This window comes from Erithacus rubecula (assembly GCF_903797595.1).
Source record: "Erithacus rubecula genome assembly, chromosome: 1".
In the NCBI taxonomy this organism is placed as follows: domain Eukaryota; kingdom Metazoa; phylum Chordata; class Aves; order Passeriformes; family Muscicapidae; genus Erithacus; species Erithacus rubecula.
The window spans coordinates 27472619-27489093 of NC_136658.1; the positions used below are offsets into that span (position 1 = coordinate 27472619).

Sequence of the window (16475 nt, forward strand, 5' to 3'; positions counted from 1 at the left end):
TCTGAAGGTAGAAGAATGGGTTCATTTAAGCAGGTCTTCCTAACTCAGTACCTTTGAATAAGAACTGTTAAATAAAAGCTCATGCCATTTGTCAGCTGAAATGTATTTTCTATCTCCATTGCTGTGAGTGACTAGGCCTTGAAAACAACTGTTAAAGCACTCTTCCTAATTAATACTTTAAACAGTGATAACTTGGAGTCATGTGACTTAACAACAACAGTATCAACGTAACAGTTTTTGCTCAGTGCCAAGGACATTTTAAATTAAGTCTCCCACTGCACAACAGACAACTTTATTCACAGAAACAAGAAACAACAGAAAGAAAAAGACAAAAAACAGTAAAAAATGCCACAACAAATCCATGTGCCCTGTGAGTATGCAAAGGGAAACATCATAATCCCTACTTGGACATAGCAATACTAACTGAATATTCAAGCTGAGATCCATCACACTTTGCTTAAGCCGTCTACAAAGTAGCAATGTAGAAGCTCTTCTAATCAGGTTTACCTGTCTGATTTGCAGCACCATCCTCACAACGAGTTTAGCCTTAATCTATCACCTCCAAAGGAAGCTTTAGGGGAATCTCTCAGGTGCAGCATCCATAGCACACACCTCCATAGCACGCATCTCTAAGCATAGGTAAGTAGGTAGGTGGATGTATGGATGGATGGATGGATGGATGGATGGATAGATAGATAGATAGATAGATAGATAGATAGATAGATAGATAGATAGATAGATAGATAGATAGATAGATAGATAGATAGATAGATAGATAAATTAAGCAAGATGAGTCCTGTCCACAGAACTGGAAAGACAAAGGAATTTTCCTGACAAAGAATTCTGTCACAAGCTGTTGAGAGCAAGCTTAATCCTCAGGGAGTAGCATCTGTCCAGTCAGAGTACCAGGCACTACAGAGTTTGAAAACTGGCCATCAATATTCTTCTCTCAAAGAGCTGATTTCATCAGCAGCAAATCGAGTCAGAGATGAAACTTTTCAAAAAATCCTACTTTTGATGATGATGCCAAGTTCAGGACTCCACTTGAAATTGTTGGGGTTTTGGTTGCCCATTTTGCTGAGGATTTTTGCAACTGATGGCTCAAGCACAATTTTCTAAAAATTTATTTCAGATAGGACTGTAGATCATGTCTTGATTTTCCAAGAGCATGCAGAAGTGTTTAGAAGATGAAAACTTTACAGAAAACAACAATCTATTAAAAAGGCATTTTTAATGGGCTTGACTATTGTCAAGAATTCACAACCAGTTCCAGTTCATGACCAAGAGTATTCAGTCTTTCTCCAGTGCCCATTGTTTCACCTTGGAGAACCAAAAGTATGTGTAACCTCTTCTTCCTCCTCCTACCTGGAGTGCCAGGCAAAAGGCTGCCTATGCTCCATCTCAAGGAGCTGAGCTGTGGCTTATATCATGAGAACGATCTCAAACTCAATCCCATGTAATGTCATACTCTCTATCAGGGTTTCTTAACCACTTCTAGATTAATAATCCTTCAGAGAAAAAATAATTTAGGGTTCATCCAGCACCAGTGATGACATTTTCATGTCTCTGTGGCAAAATCTTGTGCTCCCAAGGTTTTTCCTTCAAGCATATGCTCCTGAATCTTTACACTGCCTTTTGTTTCAGCATGGTGGTGTTTATTTCAGCCCTAAGACAGATCTTAAATCTATACAGTCTATATAATCCTAGGCAGACATAATTCAATAAGCCTGTTTTTCCTTTTCACGCTATTGGGTTTGAACATTTTCTTTGCTAAACCTGCCCACAACACATCCTATAACACAGAAAACCTTGAGCTGACTACCCATAAAATATATTGCGTCAATGGCCAGACATAAATCTGCGCTGATGCTGCAGCAAAAAAGCCACTGCTGAAATGAATGTCACATCAGGTTGCAGTCTCAGAAGAACAGACAGAAGCAGGAGACACTACAGGGCAGAAACAATAAAGATAGAAGCCTCCCTCTCTCCCCCAAGCTGCTATGAAGCAAAAAATTAGGCCATAGACTGTCATTAAAGCAGTATTGTAATTAGAGCTCCTAGAACCTTTTAGAAGTAAGCTGAGGATAGAAGGAAGTTTCTTTAGAAGGTGCTGAGCTTCTTTCAACAGAAAACAGAAAAGCATCTCTCAATCATCCACTCAAAAATGTGAAGTCACGTGAGAGAACTGTGTGCATGCAGGCACAGTGCTATCAGATTTATAAAAGCAGTGCCTTATGCAAGTGCAAATGAACCCTCTCAACTTTCTCTGGTGGAGGCTGGGAAAGAAAGCAAGTAAGCCAGCAGCTGCTATTCTTCAGAAACCTGATCATAACCTCATCAGGATCTTTGCTTCCCCACTCAGCTACTCAAATTCTGAACCACAAAAGAGCAGGTATGACAGTACCAGCAAGGCTGGGCATGGAGAAAAGATCAGTAGGCGTACAGCTGAAAGTGAGGTAGAAACAAATTGTGTGCTGTGGATCCTAGCAAAAGAAAGAAAGGAGGAAAGAGACTGTGGGAATACAGAGGAAGAGATTAAGGATGCTTTTATCCTCCCATTCCCTTCTCATAGTTTCTTATGAAGCCCATAGCAGAGTTTTAGAAGACAAAAATACTTCTATGTTTATATTTCCCCAAGAAAGCAAATTACACTAGTGTTGTTTCCCTCCTTTCACATTCATTTTATGCACATCTCTCTTGAATATGTTTGTTGCAGAACTCTGTAGATCCAGAGTCAGGATCTACTAACTGCAGTAGTAAGAGTTCTTGAATAATAAGGAAACAGAAACCATCCACACCCAAACAAGAAATCCTTCCTTCTTTCCACTGCTCTGGCTCCACTCCCCTATCCTCCTGAAGTGCTCTAATGCTACCTGTTTCTCTATGCTCCTGAGAGCTTCTCAAGATACAGGAACTGGGAGAGCCAATGCCTACAAAGAGTTAAACATAGAAATATAGAATAAGGTGGGACACCCCCATGAGGGATGCAGGGAATAAAGACAGCCTTGAGGAAAAACAAATTTCATTCTACTTTTTGCATGTCACCTTCTGAGATTACAAAAAAAAAAAAAAAAAAGGGAGGGGGAATGCTCCAAAGAACTAATAGTTTCCTGAGAAACATATTTCATTGTGGGAAGCACAGATCAAAATAAAATATCACTGGTTAAGAACCAGAAAAATTAGAAGGAAGTAACAATTTAAACATCAGTGACATTTCTGATAATGTGTCTAATGGCACAACACAGAAGAAAATTAATCCTTAACTTTCTAATTTGGATTTATGGGAGAAGTATATAATTCAGTAGATCTTCAGCATGTAACATACAGGGAGTATTTCAGCTTTCCAAAAGCATGTGCTGCTTCAATCAGGATATGTCATTGGAATAGGTTGGGGAGTACTCATTAAATCACTTGTTTATTATTCACACTACAGGAATGTGAGTTCTATTGGTAAAATGAATCAATCAGAGAGCAAAGAGCTGTTCTCTGGAGTCTGCATTAATCAGCCCGACAAGCTGTCACTAAGGATTGGGTCAGGCTCATAGCACAGCATCCAACCAGTGGGGAAAAAAAATCCCCGAGACGGCTGGAACAGGGAACAGTTCACCCATTTAAAGCTGTCCCCAGAGGCTTGTGTCAACCATTTATTACTGCTCACACACAGCTGCAGAAGCTTTTAAGTGAGAAACCTTCATTCTCGGACGTTCCAGAACTGTGTGGAAACATGCTTGATCTCAGCTAGTTCTGGGAGGACAAGCAAGATGAAGTATCCTGAAAGAAATACTGCTGGGCTTTAATACAGCACTCTAAAGAAAATGCATTCATGAACTTGGAAAAGGTCTAAAACTAGGACAGATGTCAGAACAGATACACTGTTGGGAAACACTCAGAGCTGCCATGCAGTCTGCGCTTCAATAAAACATTTTTTTAAAAACAACACTATTTTTACAGACTATTTTTCATACAAGCATATTGCTTTCAAGGTTTAGCTGTTGCCCAGACTCCCTCAATGTATATTGTATAAACTCCCTCTATAATATAAAATATAATTTTTAAAAATGTCACTCATGGAATGCACAAAAAAATAGCTTTTTGGTTTTTTTTTTTAAAAACCCAAACAAAACAAAACCCCACAATCATTAACCTACCCTACTCCCTACCCTGCTGGTAAAGATCATGAACTCCTAAAATCTCATTATTCTGAGATATACACTCTGTTAATGAGAATGAACATAACAGAGGATACAAGCACTAACTGGGCTGCAGGAGCCCCAAACAGATCAGAAAAGTGGAACAAAAAAAAGCAGTCAGCAGTTCTGATAATACTGTGAAGTCATGTAACACACATAGCAACACATAAAATCAATACACTGTACCAGAGAACACAATCACACACTGCGGCCACTTGGATGGAGAAGTGATAAGATCAATGTTTCTGTTCTTGTCAGCACTTGTGCCAACTGCACCTTCAAGCTGGATGGAGTTTAAAACTGAGCATGACCTACAGGGACAGAGCTGCAGGATGGGCTACAAAAATTGCTGAATAGCTCAAAGAAGAAGTGGTTTAACTGAAGTGTACTTGAGGGTAGGCTTCCTGGGAAGGCAGTTCTGGAGGGAAAACTATAAAAGGATGAGTGTCTAATTGCAGCGATGTAGTGTGAGTGCAAACGTTCAGAAGTGAGGAAGAAAATTTTTTTCTATATGGAAAAAAAAAAATCTAATTTTATATGGAGCCTCGTGCATGCTGCCACTCAAAACTTGATGTTAAAAGCTGTGGCACAGAACTGCAGAAATATTAGTGTAAGCATTTAAATACAGCCTCAGGCAGCATTGGCAAGACTGTATTCAGCAGATCAAGAGATGTGATTATTCCACTCTATCCAGCACTTGTCAGACCACACTTGGACTAGTGTATACAGGCTTGGCCATCCCAGCTCAAGAAATTGAACACCAACCTGCATTGTTCCACCAAGACAAATAATGAGCACAGACTGTGTCATGGAAAATTTTGGCATGGCTATAAGAAAAAACTGAAAACAAACTGAACTAATTGAAAACAAACATTGGAATAGATTACCAGAAGAAATGGTGGCATTTCTCTTGCTATATATACTCAGCGCTGAGCTTGACAGGGCCCTAGGTAACACAAACTAAGGATTTCCCCTCAACAGAAGGTTGGACCAGATGTTCTCTAGAGGTTCCTACCAACCTAGAGTTTTTTCTATGATTCCGTGATCTAAACATATGTTATGCTACATGCACTGCTAAATACTACTTTTGCCATGAACTCATTTTAAATTAGATATTTTCTGATTTTTCTTTCCATTCCAGCAATAAAACAAAAATATTTTTAAAATAGTAATGAGAAGACAAATGGTGGATGGTTCATTGTTTTTCAGAATAACTGCCAGCATCTATTGAAATGAGGAGGCACAAGACTTCAAAGGAAATTCCCTTTCACAGAATATTTAATTAAACAACTAGACTTTCTGCCAGATAATTTTGGATAAATTATTGAAAGGAGTTCCATTCACTCATTCATTCAATTCCTTTAATTTCTATTAAGCATTTTTTACCATATACTTTAAAGGCAAGATACACCAACTTTTGGTTTGATCTATTATATCCAATTTTGCATTTGAGTCTCATGAATGGGAGGTAAATCAATACACCAGAAGTCAAACATAGTAGTATTAAATTTTAACTTCACTACAGTTTATTTGGATCATGAATTTAAATACTCAAAACAGAACCATGGAAATCCTACCTCTAATAAGGTGAACCTTACCACTAATACCTACTAAATCATGAAGCACAACAATTATTTATTATTTTATTATTTATTACAATTAAGCTGGAAATGGATGAACAGACCCAGAGACAAAACAAGAACAAAATCCAGCAACAGTATCAGGGTCTACTTCTACCTAAAAGCAGAAAGACAAACTCAAATTTCCAAAGAAAATGGGATTCCAACCTGCCAAAGTAACAGACAGCTCTATCACACCAACATCGTACATCATAGCCACCTCCACAGGCACATTCTATTAAGAGAGTAGATAACACCTAAAAAGAGCCTAAACATGCACAAAAATAAACCAGGAGCAAATCTAACTCCAGCAATCTGCATTTTAGACTGCAAAACACAAGACTGTAAGACACAAGACCAGTGTTGCACTGAAAGACATCCCAAACTTCTCCCAGGTGCCGAGAGTGAAAGAAGGATTCCACCTGAGAGTCCTCTCTACATTCCACATGCTGAAAAAGCTGTTAGCACAAACATTGCTCAGCAGTAAAAGACTAACCTATGGCTTGAGGCGCTGTGGAAAGTAGGAAGAAATCCTACTACCAGCCATGCAACAACTCTGCCTTCTGTGTTAAATCCAATGTTGGGTTATTTATTAGTTATGGAATATACTTTATTTGCTGGTTTGGAGTCATAAAAATATATTACAACAAAATCAATAAAGAGAGATACCTCACAGCCAAGTCTTCACCTTAACTGTCATCATGTTGTTGGGTGACAATCTCAAGAAGAGACCTCCAGTTTACTCTGTGACACCTTGAAGGTGGTGGAGAGGTTTAGGGTTTATGTTGTGTCATAAGAAAACTTCCACTCCTCTAGGTACTTCTGGATGTCAGTGGCATGATGATGGACCTCTGGAGTACACAGCCAAATAAAAGGATGCTGTACCAGTCCTAAACCTGTTAGGAGTTTTGTGCCTAAAGACAATGCTGCACAAGTGTGTGAGTTCCAAGGTAGCTTGGCTCTGAAGTCTCTCACAGGGCACATGGCACATAACAGATGGTCAGCTGCTTAAGACACTTACCAGGGACTTCAGGGATCCAGATTCAATTTCAGTTTAACTTTGTACAAGTCTCTTAGAAGGACACATCTACACCATGGATATAGACAGATTTAAGCTGTCTCTGCCCAAGCTAATCTGGCAATGAAAGTGCAGGAGGACTCCTGTAGACACCCAAGCTTGAGGGAAGTGATAAGCAGGATTTCTGAGCCTGTGGGCACTGCCATACAGACCTCAACACAAGCCTCTCTGTGTTAAAGTCTGCATGTGGACTTCTGTCCTGGTTTTGGCTGGGTCAGAGTTAGTTTTCTTCCTAGTAGCTAGTACAGTGCTATGTTTTGGATTTGGTGTAAGAATAACATTGATAACACAGAATCACAGAAGGCCTTGGATTGGAAGGGACCTTAAAGATCATCTAATTGAAATCACACTGCCATGGGCAGGGAACCTTCCACCAGACCAGGCTGCTCAAGGCCCCACCCAACCTGGCCTTGAACATCTCCAGGGATGGGAAATCCACCACTTCCCTGGGCCCAGTGCCTCTCACTTGTTGCTGAGCTGCGCTTACCGTGAGTCGAGGACTCTTCAGGGTCTCATGCTCTGCCAGCGAGGAGGTGTAGAAGAAGCTGGGAGGGAGTGTGGGCAGGACTGGCCAAAGGGATGTTTCCATACCATAGAATGTCATGCTCAGTACATAAACTGAAGGGAATCAGCCAGGAGCCATCAATTGCTGCTCAGGGATGGGCTGGGCATCAGTCAGTGGATGTACTGTACATCATTTGGGGGTTTGGCGATTTAATTTATCTCTCTCTTTGTTATTTCCCCTTTAATTATAATTATCATGATGTAGTTATAGTTATTACTATATTTTATTTCTATTATTAAACTGCTTTTACCTCAACCCACTTACCTTTCTCGTGAGTCTCCTCCCCATCCCACTGGTGTAGAGGAGTGGGGAAATGAGCAAGCAGCTGTGTGGTACTGAGTTGTTGGCTGGGGTTAAACCATGACAACTTGCTAGTTCTGGTCTCTAGTGGCTCTCAGCCCTGTGCTCTAATGCAGACATTCTCTTTGTTTTGGTGTCTCAGCTTTCCATCTGTATCAGGAGGATAAAAGCACGGCCCATACTTACAGGGTGTCAAGAGGATAAATACATTAAGTGGTCCTAAGGCACTCTGGGATTATGGCAACAGATGTAATATCAATTCCTTAAAGTAGTGAAAATGGAGAACAGGGGGTACTTGAAACTCTAAGGAAAGAGCAATTGAGAACATGAAGTTTATTTTTTTCTAATTTGACTGTGTCTCTGCATCCAGAGGACACTTCAAAAAAAAAAGGGAAACTTTGGAACACAGCAATAGCTTGATGAAAGGTAGGAAGCGGGGGATCGGCACAGAAGTAAAGGATAATAAGATTCTTAACCATCAATTCAGTTTAAAACTACTATGAAATGAGACAAAAAGAGATGTTTACATTTCTGAATTACAATCTATTCATAGACACCTCTCTTACCTGCTTAAGAGCATAACTAGTTGGAAACTCTCCAAGACAATACAGAAGAAGAAAGGAGTCTTGTGAAGAATTCCCACTTCTCAGCAGTGACACAGCTACTAACAAAATGTAAGTATTCAGCAGCACTATTTAAAACAAAGTGTGCTTAATACATCAATTAAAGAAGCTAAAAGAAGAAACCTCTGATTCAGAAGCAGCCCTTCTAGTAAATTCCAATTCCCTAAGACAGCAACTGAGGAAATTTGATCGAATAGTACAATGCAAGTTCTTTTCCCTCTGTTTCATTTTTGCACCATTTTAGCCTCAGTGATTGTATGCTGTGGTATAGAGACATGACTATATAAGATGGAATTACTCCCAGTTAACTGCTTCCACTGTTAACCATTCCACACATTATTTGCAGAGCAAACTGCATGGTTTAAATTAACATGCTTTGCAGCACATCCACAACATGGTAGAAATGTGCATACAAGCAACTAATGCATTTCTCTTAATGACTGGTAATTTTTTAAGCTGATGAACCCTAAGTCATCTGTTCATAATCTTGTCTTCATCCATAGCCCATTATTGTCTTGCCTCAGTCTTCTTCACCATAAAAAAAAAATAAAAACTTTAAGCCCTGCTTATTTTAGTAACAAACAAAAAACCTGAAACTTATCAGTCACAACTCAATACAGTATTAGAAATTAGTAATTCTGTAACAGATGATTAGCATACCAGTTTCTTCTGGTTTTTATTCCTTGCAGCAACTCTCAATACATGTCATACACTTTAAAGAATCAACTATAATGTGATCATTTTCTCCTGCAGATCTATAATTTTGTACCTACAGCAGTACAAATTGTACCACAATGCACATAAAACAGAAGTATGGGGAAATCCACAAAAGAAATATAAAAGATATAAATTCAGTCTCTGATGCTTCATGACTTACCAGTGTTATATGGGAAGAAAGACATGTAAAGTCTAGTTTAATGTATTTTCAAAACTATCCCTGCTGCATTGATTAGAAATAGTAACAAGGTGGGGTTTTTTTTAAGGAGTCAGAAGACAGAATTAGTAAAGGAGTTTGAAATGAGGACCAAGTAGATTTAAGAGAATCTATGGGTAGTTCTTTCCCTACTAAAACAAGCAATATTTTTAAACATCGCTAAATCTTTTGATTCTGAGAAGCTAATTCTCATCTCCTATATTTAACAAAGAACATAGCAAACAGAAGGAAGCAAAGAAAGAAATAAAAAAAATGGCAAACTAGTCTTCCTGTGCTTCAGCTTCCATCCCTTTCCAAGGGGTAGCCATTAGCTCTGTTCCCAGACAGCACAGAGGTTCTGGGTGACAGAAAAGAGACCCAACATGTTAACTGCATAACCAAGCACTTAAAGATGGGTTTGGGTTGCTTACTAAGACTGTAGGGACATGTCTGTGACTTGATTAAGGATAACAACAAACAGTGACTGGATGTTCTGTAGCCCTGTGGAGAACCTAGCCCCAGCTGCATTACCTGAGCAGTGATAAAGCTACTGGCCAGGGTGCCAAGCTTTGAGGGACAGTATCAAAGATGAGCTGTAGATTACCCCTAAAATTCAAACTGGCAGCAAGTCACAATCCTTGCTATTCTGGATGCAGTAGTTGAATGAAGAAGGTTTAGGTAGCCATGTGAACTTTGGCCCAGCTCAATAAAGGCAGCAGGAAAGAACAATCATTACAGTCAAATTTCCAAAAAAGTGGAAGTTCAATTATCTCTGCTGAATAAATTCAGCAATTTAAGTTGCTCTAAGCAGCAAGGGACTGAGCTAAATGTAGATCTGAGTTGATTTAAATCTAATTTGTGTCAGAAAGTTCTTAAATGGCTTTCAATTCACTATCTCCAGTAATTTCTATAAAGTGGTATTAAAACTCTGAAGTTTTATGTGACAATTCTCCAATAGGTTCAGCAAACATTCACTGTCTAATGATACGCCTTCTGCCATATAAGGTCTCTTCCCTTGATAAGTGTGGTTTATTTATTTCTGCAAGACACTTAAAGCAAAGCCCAACATAAACAGCAGAATTCTTCTTTTTGTTCACTGTTTTCATAAGTTGCTGAAAGGCTGGGTAAATGTACATATTATAAACATATTATAAAGAGGACCTACAGTACTCCATAACAACATCTATTGATGCTTGGCTACCCATTAGGAACATCCCAGCTATGTGTGCAGCAAGACCCTAATAAACCACATGTTACTTCCCAGAATGCATCCTCCCATCTTTTCTACCCAGGTCTCATTCTGTGTCAGCAGTGTTTAAATAAACAAATTAGATGCCTCCTTGGACAGCCAGATAATGGAGTTACAAGCTCATCCTCTACTCACATGAGAAAGATTATACCCCTTTGGATGGGCCTCTTGCAGACCTACTTACCTGGGGGGTAGCAGGAGCAGACAAAAAGGGACCCTGCTAACCAAGGCCCTATCAAGTGGTTTACTGAAATGGATCTAGGAATGCAGAATTAAGCAGGAAATATCACAGTTATTACCTTTATTCAAAATTGAAAATAAGTCATCACTTTATGGAAATTTGATACACTCTTGTTTTTAAAGTTAGGGGAATTGAGACATAGAAGGCTGAAGAAATTTGTTTAATGTCACGCACTGATTGGTATAATATCAGCCTCATGTCCTCAAAGGATATGAGGAACAGAATCTGAGTCATAGGTTTTAAAGAATGATTTAACTCTGTGAGTACAAGAGTGCAGGGAAAACTGGATGGGAGTAATTTATTTTCCAGCTTGAAATTCTTACTGCGCTTCTCACCTTCAACGACCATAAACCTCCTCATGTACAAATTAACAAACTGTCCAACAGGCCACTTTACAACAGTGGTGTACAACAAGTCTGCCTGAGTGATGAATCAACTCGTTGTTTATCCAAAATAACAGACACAAATGGCTCTCACACCTACCTACAGCTAGAATAAAACACTTCCACACTGAAGGGAAACCAAAATAATTTTAAAATCCCCCACACCTAAAAAAAACCTGCAAAACAACCTAAACAAAATATAGTGTTAGCAAAGAGTAGTTAGAGGGACACTGCAAAAAATGCTGTATCTTACATCTTGCCTATCAAGTTTCAACAACTTAGACCCTAAGATGAGGCATGAGGCCCTCACCACCTGGATTAACCAGTGCAACTCTCAAGCAAACTTCAATATTTTAAATTAAAACTAGTCTCAGGTCTCCAATAATGTTTCAATAGTATTCTGTAATGCCATCATGCTGGTTACAAATGGACTTACCTCAAATTTACCTCACATTCATTAGGACACCACACTGTTTGAACTCAATATTACCTTTCTTTCTCCATCCAGCCAGAACACTGTCATGCTTAAACGTTTATCTAATAGTTCTCCCCCACTGAGGTGCATGTTTCCATAGGGACACCAACAGTGCTATATCATTTGAGAGGAAACTAAAACTAATAGCTGGGATCTTTCCACAGCTTCTCAAATCCCTACCAGAAAAAAAAAAAAATTCTCCTGCTAATGTCACTGAAAATATTAGCTTTTCCAGAATACAATGTCTTGCTGGTTTCTCTTGGGTTTTTGATGTGGTTTTGTTTTTTACGGTTTTTTTTGGTTGGGGGAAGATGTTGTTTGGGATTTTTCTGCTTGCTTTTGGTTGCTTGCTTGCTTTTAGATAGTCTTATTTTCACAGGATTGTACTGCAACTGTCACCACACTTATGTCATTAGAGTGAAAATACAACAGAAGTAAATATCACTATTATGTCAAGAGACAAGCATCCCAGGGTCACTCACTGTCTCTCCCTGTCATTATCCCCTGTGTAAGAAACAGGGGAAGAGCAGATAATGCAACCAGCGGGAGGGCAACAAAAGAGAGAAATTCAATGTGTGCCCTTACCAAAGCTGTTTGTCGTTAGCAATTTTGTTCTGATTTAAGAGACAAACTGTCCACCCCTTTTAAACCTCAGAGATTAATTTTCAGTTATTTGTAGGGACAAAGTCTCTCCACATGATTTAACTGTCTGTCCAACAGGTTTGGTTAGGCATTAAAGCTTTGTCCTTCAAACTAAACAGTGCACTACATTATTTATTCCAGTTTGGCATAAATAACTATGTATTACCTTATGCAAACTATTCTAAAGTTGTTAACTTCTTTACAGTACCAAGAGCTTTGACACTAGCCAGACACAGAGAATGGACATGCTCTCTCTCTTTTAGTATGATCTGAGACTTTAATTAAAGTGACCTGCACGGCTGCTGTACTACTGTCTTTATGCTCATTGATAAATACACAATACTGGTTTTGAGCTACAGAAAATAGCATTAATTGCTCCTGCTATGGGATTAAATTGCACAAATAATTAATGCAAAAAAATATTCTCCAGGAGTGACAGTCTTTATCCATTATTGCAATTAGAGAGCAACAAGGAAAAATTTGCTGCGTTTGACTTTTTGCTGCTCCTGCTGGACCAACAAGTTTCCAACCCATGTTTTTCTCATCTAAACCTGTATTTCAATAAAAGGAAAATGCTAGTGTAAAATTTACTTTGAAAGTAAATATTAAATAACTGCATTTGTACATTTGACTCCGCTTAAATTAGATAAATTATAATATCTACTTATAAATTTTGCTTTAAACTATAACATTAAGAACAGGCATTATTGTTATCAGATTTTTTTAGTAGTTTAAAATAAAACACTTTTAACAAATACACCCCATTAAGGATTTTCTTGACAATTCTTAGCTTTTCCTTAGCTCTTCTTGAAACACAGAAGATCAGACTTAATAATCTTGCTATGTAGCGACTAGTAAAATGCATTTCATATTAAAATTAAGCAACAGTAAAAACTATCAAGACGTTTGTTATGAATGCTTCACTATATGCAGACTCATTAACCTAAGCTAAATAAATAGAAAAGACAAAATGTAACCATGAGCATTGACTGCTTGCAAAGTTCCCTAATGAATTTTTGGTAACTTATGCCAGTCATTTCAGAATTTTCCTTTTAAGACCATATGAAATTCTCATTTCATGAGTGTATTTTTTTTTTTTAATTCATGTTTCATAGAACTTCTTTTTTTTATAACCAGTAATATTTTCTGATACATTTTGTGAAAATAATTACTGTAATCCTTTTCTCTAATAACAATGAAGTGAAATCTCCCACAGAAAGACATACACCCTGATGTTTATATTTGGTGATTATCTTCCTTGACAATTTAGCTGCTATCTGTAGAAGCAAAAATCAATACTTTATTTCTTCTGCAGAGCAGTATCGGCTACTTTGCAATCTCCACATGTTTGCACATAAATATTCTTGAAGGCAAACTAAATCAATTAACATTTGTAGTTGTCTATCCAGTCCCTTTGCAAAACATATTATGCACTTAGGATGAATTCAGTGTAAATCATCATCCTAGCCACACAATTAAATACTATAAGCTTCCTTAACCCTCAGCTCAGACTTTCCTAATCTCTGAAAGAAAGCAATGCCAGATGGCCATGAACAACTGTTAAGAATCAGAGGGACACAGAGAAATACCTGAAGCTCTCAGTAATTCATTGGAGAAACACCTTCTGTTCCAACTTACTGCTAGGCCCCACTTAGACAAATTTGCTTTGTACAACTCTTAGCTGATCCTTCCAGGTTAACTGGTACACACGCTAGTAATTTTCAAAAGTTCTATTTTCTTGTCATGAATCGAATTCACAGACAGTGAATTTTTGCTAAAACTCTTGGTTGCAGTTATCACAGGGACAGCATGTTGGGTACAAAATGCTGAGAGAATTCACTGACTACTGCACTTCTCCATCACTTCAAAACATACAATTATGTGTAAGCATCTATGGATGCACATGAAAATAAGTGAAATATATTGTATTTAAAATAATGTGTGTAATATATAATATTCAATTGTCAAATCTGTATGAGTTTAGCACGGCTGAAAAAGTAGTAGAGCTCATTGGCACATGAGGGCCAGTTTAAGTCCCATTTCTCTGCCTCAAGAAGAAATAATGGAAAAAGGTTCCTCTTTTCCTGCAGAAGAGGATCCTTCTTTGAGCCAACATTAAGAATCATTCCAGACAATTGTGCCCAGCATGATGGGATGCCAAAAGGCACCTCCTGTGTTCATTTTCAGAGGAAACATCTCACAAGCACCATTTTATATGGTAAGAGTGTGGAAGTAGTCTCCTCATCTCTGAAGACCAGGAGCCTCATTCTGCTTTAAATTACAGTTCAGGAAATTTAAAAATGAAGCTTCTCTTTTTAAAAATAAATCACCTTGCATTACGAAAGATGATAGTCACTCCTCAAGAGCAGGCCACAGCTTCATGTTTTTGGACTTGGGTTTCTTAACAGAAATTCAGAAGGAAGCAGTGAGAACAGGCAAATCTGGGAATGGAAAAAGCAGGTTAAGAAGAAAGATAGGACTGAAATAGCAGGGAGTGCTTCAGGGCAGGGCAGGAGCGAAGGGCACTGGCAGAGCTGTGTGCAGAGTCCAGTGCTGGGCTAGCAGAAGACTTCAGGGCAGAAGTGAAAGATGCTGCAGGTGCACAGCATCAGCAAGGAGCACATACAGAGCCAAACATCCACAAACATCCACCTCTCAGACAGTCATGGTGGAACCAGTGGAGGTTTCAGGTATGAAGCCAGATGTGGCAAGTTACAGAACACATGTAGCATAGTATGCTTCATTCTAATTGCATTTCCATGCATCAAAGAATAACGTTACTCATTTGAATGTCTCAAACAATAAAACAGCCAAGACAAAAAAAAACATAAGAATGCAGCAAAACTGGAAGAATGCAAAGGAACATCATTCTGGCTTGCAAAATTGAGTACAAGACAGCCACAAGGAAGGGGAGGACTTCTAAGCAATTTAAACCAGGCTGAAGGATCACATGTCTGTTGTAAAATACCTTGAAAAGTACCTAACATCTTGCATTTAGCATATTTCAATAATCTCACCGATTCACCAGGCCAGAGCATTAATTTCATTCTGAATAGTATAATTTACACCAAAAATAAGGCATTTTTAGAATATTGGATAGAGATGTGGTAATAAAGTTTAGTAACAGAAAGAAAAGTGATATAAGCCTCACAAAATAAGACATGGTAAGAAGAGTGTCAAGGGGATTAAGAGGTAAGAGTAAGAACTGAAGAAGCACAGGACACTAGAGAACTGTTCCAGATGGTAGGCTAGTTTTAACCTAACCAGCAATGTGTTTGTATAAAAGTCCAGTGGGAGCTGAGCAGACAGAGATGAGCACACAGATGAAGTCTGAAATGTTCTTGCAAGTTCAAGGAATGGAAAAAATGGACTCTGAAGGTCTGATGCAGAGTCAAGAAAATTGCTGCTTGGGAAGAAGAAAAAAAATCAAAGAAAGATGTTGCATCTAAGGAGGTGAAGAGTAAGAGACACCTACATAAGAGATCACAGAGGACATGAGTGATGAGACCAGATAAAAGCTTTTTTAAAACGAGTCACCACATACAGATACAAAAAAAAAATAATAGTTCAAGGCATCAAAGTAATGAAGCATTGAGTCAAATAGACAGTTTGATATAAATATGCTGTGTTTAAAATTATTTATTCCAAAAATACTTACGGCAACTTTCTAGTAGGGTATATGTACAGAAAAAGAAAAAAAAAATCATAAGTGAACTTTGATCAGATGTTCTTCAGTGATCAGTTCTATCTTTCTATTTCAGTATGATGCCCACAGGTTCAGTAATTGTGGGATTTCAGTCTATTACTGATAAAAGCTCACTGTTGCGTGCGCGGTTCAACACTGTACCAAATCTCCCATTAACTCTTGCTCTTAGAGGTTATTTCAGTAAGTGGGTCAAGATAAACAGAGAACCTGCTAGTAAGGCTCCTAATTTGAACAATGATATTTGTACACCAGAGGTAGCTATTTGAACTAGACTGCTAATGCCCCTTTTGCCAAAATAAATCCTGGGATGGTGTTTTCATTTATTTATGAGGCTTTCTGTATGTTTCTGGATCACAACCATGAATGGTTTCGTTCATGTGCCCAAGCTTTTTAACCACCAGGAAAGCAGTGACCTTTGCTTTCAAGCTAAGCAAACCATTGCATATTGGGTTATATTCATGAATACTCAGTATTTCAATTAGCCTGTGATT

General features: G+C 38.3%; 1 protein-coding gene across 9 annotated transcripts in view; it reads right to left on the bottom strand.

Annotated features, from left to right (window-relative positions):
- TSPAN9 (tetraspanin 9) overlaps positions 1–16475 on the bottom strand; it is a 166781-nt gene that overhangs the window by 73023 nt on the left and 77283 nt on the right. The window lies entirely within an intron of this gene.